Source organism: Ursus maritimus, unplaced genomic scaffold (assembly GCF_017311325.1).
Source record: "Ursus maritimus isolate PB19 unplaced genomic scaffold, ASM1731132v1 scaffold_23, whole genome shotgun sequence".
NCBI lineage: Eukaryota > Metazoa > Chordata > Mammalia > Carnivora > Ursidae > Ursus > Ursus maritimus.
Window position 1 is genome coordinate 46,432,480 of NW_024424786.1, and position 7,467 is coordinate 46,439,946.

The following is a 7,467-nucleotide window of genomic DNA, read 5'->3' on the forward strand; positions in this document are numbered from 1 at the left end:
GCCCTCAGGAGGACCTGCTAGAAAGAGAAGGTCTGCACGTGGCCTCTGTGAGACACACAAGGCAGCAGAGCAGTGGCCAGAGGCTGGCGTGGGGGCGTGGGCAGCTGTGGCTTGGCCCGGAGGGGCTCGGGGTGCGCCTTGGTGATTCCCACACCCCTGTCGAGTCCCGCCAGCATCAGGCTGTCTGTAGCTGCCCCAGGTTCGGGGGCTCTCTGCCTGTCCGACCCCGCAGCTCACATCCCCAGGCCCAGGGACGAGAACTCCTGGTTCCACATTGGTTTCCTGAGGCCTAAGGCTGATGGATTCATTCCACTGCCTGAGGTTCACGGATACCCGACATTAAAGACGGTATGACACCCCTACCCCGGCTGCTGGCCCTCTGCTGCACAAACGGTGACAAGTCCCGGGTGGTTGGCATAAATGAGCCGGGACACTGCTCATGGCCGAGGAGGCTGGGACGCCTTGAGCATCCTCCTGGGGAGAATGTACAGGTGGGCGGCTGACCTGACAGGTGGGCAGGACCTGGCTGTTATCTGCATTCCTGGGGCCAGGAGAGAATAAAGGAGCCTCCTAGCCCTGCCCCCAATCCTTTCATTCACAGGGAAACAGACTTCCCACACCCCTTCACAGGAGCGATGTGCCAAGAAGGAAAGGACGGCAACCTTCTTGCTTCCCAGCATCATTGAAAAACTCAAGGCCCCTCTCTGACGCCAGCCACCTTGGGTACTTGTCCATCCTGCCCCCTGGGGGTTCCTTCTCTGCTCACGTATCACCCCAGCTATCCTGGGCTTCCCCTTGTCCCCCCATCCTGTACACAGACCCCTGGTTCCCTCAGGGGTGCACTAGGTCACCCGACCCTCATCTGGCCAGAGCTCCACCTGTCCCTCGACCTCACCCTGGGGTCGGCTGTGGCCTGAGACCTGGACCAGGGTGGCTCTGGTCAGGGTCTCTGATGCCACTCTTTTGCCCTAGGCCTCGGGGTTCAGGGGAGGGAGAGGGAGCCTCCCTCCTCTCTTCCTTCTTCACATCTCAGAGGAGGATGGATCCTCCTGCCAGGACCTTCCCCCCAACCCTCCACTGTCCTCCTGTCCTCCCTTCCTCTTCCTGCTCCCCATCCCAGCCCACAGTGCCTTATCTTGGATGATGGCCACCCCTGACCCACGAATGCCACTCTTGAATGAAGTGGTGCGGTCCTAGACATGACGGGCCTCTGCCCACCTACAGGGGATCCTATGCACCCCCTTTGCTGTCCATCAGAGGCTGGTCACTGTGTGGGTGGCAGGTCTCTTGTACCTTGCTGGCTCTGAGGGCCACTCTGGGTCCCTCCCCCAATCCCAGCCACCTGGAGCTGGGCAGGGCTGTCCATCCCTAAGCTCTACCAGGAAGGGGACTGCGGCCAGGACTTCCCTGTGCCCGGCCCCTTGCCTGCACCCTGCCTGATGGCTTCCTACTGAGCCCACTGAGAGCCCCTCTTCCTGCCAGTGACCCTCCCCGACCCCAGGACCCACTGGTCTTCGTCTGCAGGCTGTGCCGCTGCTACCCCCATGTGCCTCCTCCCCCACGCAGAGTCATGGTTGTCCAGTGCATCCCCCCCAGCCCTGGTCCCATGCAGCTCCTCAGGGGGCACGCTGCTGGGTCCCTCGAGAGGACGGACCTTCGGGAGAGGAGCATATCTGCCGGGTGCCACTGTTCATGCAGAGCGGCTTCAAACTATTTGTCTGTGCCAAACGGGTGATGATAATGACAAGAAAAGGAGAAGCGACGGCCCAGTGTGCTAGGAGGGAAGTCAGTGCCCAGGAGGCAGGCGCTGGGCGAGAGCGCACTGGGGCACCGGCGATCCTGAGGCGATGGGAAGGCACCTACCTGTAGGAGGAGCCTGGGTCCCTCATCTGCAGAATGAGGGGTGACCCTTCCCGGTGGGCAGAGAAGCCGTGTTAGTTCCAGTCAGGAGGAAGGGGACAGGGCAGGGCGAGGCCTCGGGCGCTCACGTCATGCAGAGAGGGAGCAAAGGGGGCGTCTGACGTCAGGACGCTGGTACTGGGCGCCTCGGCCCTGGTCCCTGGGCGGTGAGGCTGCGGAGGGGGCGCCTGACGTCAGGATGCTGGTCCTGGGAAGTGGAGGGGGCACCTGACGTCAGGACACTGGTCCTGGGTGCCTCGGCCCTGGTCCCCGGGCGGTGAGAGCTGCAGAGGGTTGCCAGGACAGGGCTGCGGCAGAGGAAGAGCTGCAGAGGCAGAGCTGGGAGCGGGTAACTGAGGGCTGGCCTGCGGGTGTAAGGGAGGCCCAGGCCGTGGTGGGCCGGGAAAGGGGCAGGTTGGAGCCCTGGGGGACCCTCTCCTGGTGGCTGCTTGATGTGCCAGTGAGGGGGCAGGGGCCAGTGCAGGAAGGGAGCTGTGACTGCCAGCCGGGCTTCTGCGTCAGGGGCACCTGCGCCCCGTGCAGGGATGGCCGAGAAGCCCCGGAAGGACGTACTGGGCCACCAGCGCAGATGAACTGCCCGCCGCACGCCCGGCCTGGCGCTCCTCCTGAGCGGCCCCACTGATGCCTCTCAGCCCTGTGGTCGCACCCAGGGTGTGTGACGGCGCGGGGTCCTAGCCCCCGTGTCGCACGCCGGCCCCCCCCCAGCCTCAGGGTCAGGCCCTGCTGCTGTCTGGTTCTTCGTGTCCCCGAGCCGCCCGCACGGAGGTAAGTGGTGCCAGGGGTGAGTGGGCCCTCAAGGATGGCGTGCACACAAGACCGAGGTGGGCCGCGGGGACTCGGAGGGACGGTGCGGGAAGTAAGGCCTGCGAGGGGACACAGGACCCGGGGTGAGGGGCAGCAAGAGGAGCCATGGCCAAGGTTTAGACGGAGGGTGCGCTGATGGATCTGAAAAGTCTCTGTTGAGAAACCATACTTATGTGTCTCTTCAACACCAGAGGGAGGAATGTGTGTTCACTGAAGACATTTTGAAAAATATAAACAAATAAAAAGCAAAAAAAAAAAAAAAAACCAACCCCGACAACAATCACCTTTGGTCCCACACCCAAAGAAGACCACTGTGGAGGTGTGAGTACTGTGTACGCCTGTGGCTGCCAGAACTTCCCCTCCAGCTGGCTTCTGCTGGGTGTGACAGTGTACGAACTCCTTGCTGATCGTCCTCAGCACAGAGAAACACAAGAGCAGCTTTTCCGTATGGCGATATCGAGTGTCCTATCCATGAACATGGTCTGTCTCCACCTTACGTGGTCTGCAATGTTTCCAGCTTCCAGAATACGGACAGGACACTTCTTTTGTTAACTTTACTCTTGAGTGTTTATTCTCCTTGATGCTGTTATAAACATGATCACTTCTTTAATTGCATCTTCCGGTGGTTCTTGTTGGCATAGAGAAACAAAAATAACGTTTGCATTGCATCCTGCATGTTTGCCAGATTTACCCGTTCTGATAGTTTTTAGTAGATCCTCAGGGTTTTTTGTATTCAAGCTCGTGCCATCAGCAAATGTAGTTTTACTTCTTTTCCCCCCTGATCTGGATGTCTTTATTTCCTTTTCTTGCATTATTATCCTGCCCAGAACCTCCAGGACCGTGTTGGATAAAGCTGGACACACACTCTTTCCTTGTTCACAAAGAATGTTCTTGTTCACAAAGAATGCATCCAGTCTCCCATTATTAAGTATGAAGTTAGTTGTAGGATTTTTTGTAAATGCCCTTTATCAGGTGGAAGAAGTTTACTTCTAGTCCTACTTTGTTACATGTTTTGTTTTGTTTTGTTTGTTTTTTATCATGAAAGGGTGTTGGATTTTGTCAAATGCTTTTTCCACATCTATTGAGATGACACTGTGGTGCCTTTTTTTTTTTTTTTTTTTTTTTTGCTATTGATACGCTGCTTGGTCGCGGTCCATAGTCCTCTTTCATATGCTGCTGGATTCAGTCTGCTAATATTTTGTTGGGGACTTTTGTGTCTATAGTCGTAAGGTGTGTCGGTCTATACTTTTCTTGTGATGTCTTTGTCTGGTTTGGAATCAGGGTTGTTCTAGCCACACAGGACATGTGGGGAAGTGTGCCCCTTTCTTCTTGGAGCAGTTTGTGAAGGACTGGTGTTAATTCTTCATAGCCTTCGGTAGAATTCACCAGAGTAGCCACATGGGCAAGGGTTTGTCCTCGTGGGAAGTTTCGAAACTACTGATTCAATCTCTTTACTTGTTACAGGTCTATCCAGGTTTCTGTTTCTTCTTGAGTCAGCTTGGGTGGTGTGTGTCTCTCTAGGACTTTGCCATCCCCCCTGGGTTATCTGATGTGTTGGTGTACAGGTACATTCGTATTTCAGAGTCCCTGGTGGTCTTTGGCTTTTACCCTCGCCTCTTACGGGGTAACTACATTGCACAAGGGACTCTCTGAGAATGCAGGCAAGATCTTGCTCCTCCTCTGCTCATACCTTCCACGGGTCCTGTGTCACCAGGCACCCCCTCTCATGCACGTCCGTGTCCACATCTCCTCTTCTTGTAAGGACATCTCTCGTATCGGTTTGGTACCCACACTAAAAACCAGGCAGTGCTGCTCATTTGACCTGAGGACACAGAAGCCTGGGAGCTGTGAGGATGGGGCAGCCCCCAGGGGCCCTGAGATGCTGGCAAAATCAGATTACAAAGGAGAGGGAGGGACGCCTGGCTGGCTCAGTCAGTAGAGCACCTGACTCTTGATCTCAGGGTCATGTGAGTTCAAGCTCCATGTTGGGTGTGGAGCCTACTTAAAAAAATAAATAAAATAAAATAAAGTAAAATTTAAAAATTCAACAATATAAAATAAAACAAGACAAAATAAAACAAAATTTAAAAAAGGGAGAAGGAGAGGGTCGGGCTGGGAGAAGCTTGGGCAGATGGGTACGGGGACGGGGACAGAGACAGCATCCTGGGCTTGCCCTCTGGCCCAGGGAGCCCCCTGTGCTGTGTCCTTGAGGTCATCTTCCTCTTATGCTGGGCTTAGGTGGGTCACTTGCCACAAGAGATCCCTGACCAAGCCTGTCCAGAGGCATAAGGGCTGGGGTGGGGGTGGGGGCATCTGGTGGCTTTCCTGGTTGTTGTCATCATGGAGATAAAACCCTTTGAGAGCTGCCAAGCCCTGCCCACCTGTGTCACTCCACCCCCACCTCACCCTGGAGGCGAACCCAAGAGACAGCTCCCCGTCCTTCCTGGCTGCTGGGCTGGTCACCCCTCCTTGGGGGTCACCACTCCACCCACTCAGCTCAGGATGGGGGAGGGAGTGGTGTCGAAAGCAGGTGCTGGGAGCAGCTGCCGGGACACAGGTCACTCCAGGGCCCTCAGAGTCAGCCCAGGTGCCCTCCCTGGCTGTGCCACGCTGGAATACGCCAGTTCCCAGGGGCTCTGCAGAAAGCTTGGCTGGCTCTTGGAGCTGGTTGGCCTGAGGGTCCCAGTGGCAATACCCCTGTTACTGCTGCCTGCTGGGGGTGAGACTGAGCCCTTGCAGCCGAGGGTAGCAGCCCCCCCCCCCGGGGGGGGGCCCTTTCCAGCCTCCTGCCACAGATGCTGAGCCTGTGGCACTTTCCCCATCTTTGGGCACAAGAGAAAGAGCTGGAGAGGAGACAGTAAAGCAAGGAGAGTTCAGGAGTCTGTCCCTGCCTCTGATCAGGGAGGGTTGTCTTGGGGGCAGATTGGGGAGCTTGAGACCAAGAGGCACAGAGTCCGAAGCCCAGGATCTGGCCTCAGGGCACAGAAAGACTTCAGTAAATCAGAGGTGGGGTGGGCTGCCCTGGGGCCCCAGGAGGCTCTGAGCTGCACATCAGAGGTGGGCACACAGGAGCCTTGAGAGTGTAGGGACCTCTTACCTGCGAGGTGAAGATCAAGGGCGAATGGCCTTGCTCCTGGGCCCATTAGGGGTCATGGGTGCGAAGGGAAGGCACCTGCAGGATTCACACTCCCCACGCGTGTGTTTCCACCAGCAGCTGAATAAGAAATAGGGAGTGAAACCCCCCAGGCTGCTGAGAATGGGCTGCAGGACAATGTGAATGAACTTGGCACTGCTGAACCGCACGCTCAATTGCTTCAGACGGGGAATCTTACCCACATTTTTAGTCGCAATTAAAAATTTAAAAAATAGGCTGGAAAGAAGATGGGGGTCATATTGTTTAAAAGCGGGGGATTTTTGTTCCGTCCCCTCTCCGCGGATTTCCCAGGGAAGGGGGGGCGGGGTAACAGCGCAGGCAGGCAGCCGGCTGGCGCTGGGGGCAGGGGTGGAAGGAGGGCATTGTTTCCCAGCCGGCTCCCCCGGCACTGGCCGGATATTTTTGGAGCATTAATCCGGTTCCTCCGGGGACAGCCCAGCCCCACGCCCCCTCCTCCCGCCAAAGAAGAGGAGGAAGGAGGAAGCAGGCCACGCTCACAATTACATTCACGGGGTGAAGGCCTCGGAGCGGGGCTGCACCTGCGGGGGGGACAGCGTGTTTCCTCCCCCACGTGCCCCGCGAGCCGCGCAGAGAGAAACCGCGCCGCCCGGAGCGCGCGCCCGCGCGCACTGGGCGCGCCGCGGGGTCTCCCCATCTGATTGATAGCGGCCATATCGGGAGGTAGGGAGGTAAGGACGCGTGTACGCCAGTGAACTGTGGCATTTCGGGAGGGCTGTCTGTGCAATCATTTGACGGATGCAAACCGCGCTCCAGACCCCGGAGAGGCCCCGGCCCCGCGTCCTGGGGCGGACCGCGCCGCGCCCCGGCCCCTCACACCCCCGCTCCCTGCCTCTCCACGCCGGTGGCCATGCCGCTTATTTATGTTTTCAATTTGTTTTTATTATGATTATCATTACTATTATTTGTTTTTCAGAATTAGAAGTCCATCAGATGTTCTCGCCCCCAGAAGCGGGTCACATGTCTCCAAAGGGCGGGCAGAGAGCTTTCCTCAGATGCCAGGGGAAGAAAAATATCTCGTAATTATGTTGAATGCTAGTAATAAACTGCCTATAAGTCAGCGGATAGTCCGTATTTCCTGGACCGTGTCTGCTCCATCGCAGGGCAAGCCCGGCCTCAGCCGCTGGGTTTGCGGCTCGGCAACGCCAGTGTTCCCCGTGAAACGCGTGTTGAATAAGAGATTTGTCCCCGCGTTTTTCTCAGGACCCACGCCACGATGGGTCGTTCGGTCAGCCCCATTTCCCGAGTCACACGCGCGTGGGTGTGAGGCCGTCCGGGCTGGCGTGGGTCAGCGCGCTCCTGTCCATACGCACTCACAGGTGCTCACCGTCCGGTCCCACCACGCCGGAGAGCCCTGATCTGTGGGTCCCCAGACCCCCCACCCGCCTGGTCCTCCCATGCCCTCCCATGCCCTCCGCGGCCCAGGAGGAGGCCCTGACCTCTGAGCATCAGGAGCAGCCAAGGGCGGTGCTCTCGGGAAGCCACTCTTGCAGTCAGAGCCCCGCCGGGGTATCTCGGACGGTGGATTAGAATTCGGAATTCTTTTTGGTCACCTGAAGGTGCCCCTTGAT

At 57.6% G+C, this 7,467-nt stretch overlaps 1 long non-coding RNA gene across 1 annotated transcript; it reads left to right on the forward strand.

The window, feature by feature from the left end:
- The first annotated feature begins 607 nt into the window (after nucleotides 1–607).
- LOC103671047 lies at nucleotides 608–6,956 on the forward strand. The gene is made up of 2 exons (XR_570717.2): nucleotides 608–723; nucleotides 6,813–6,956. It is a non-coding gene; the product is annotated as an uncharacterized LOC103671047 (long non-coding RNA).
- The last annotated feature ends 511 nt before the right edge of the window (nucleotides 6,957–7,467 follow it).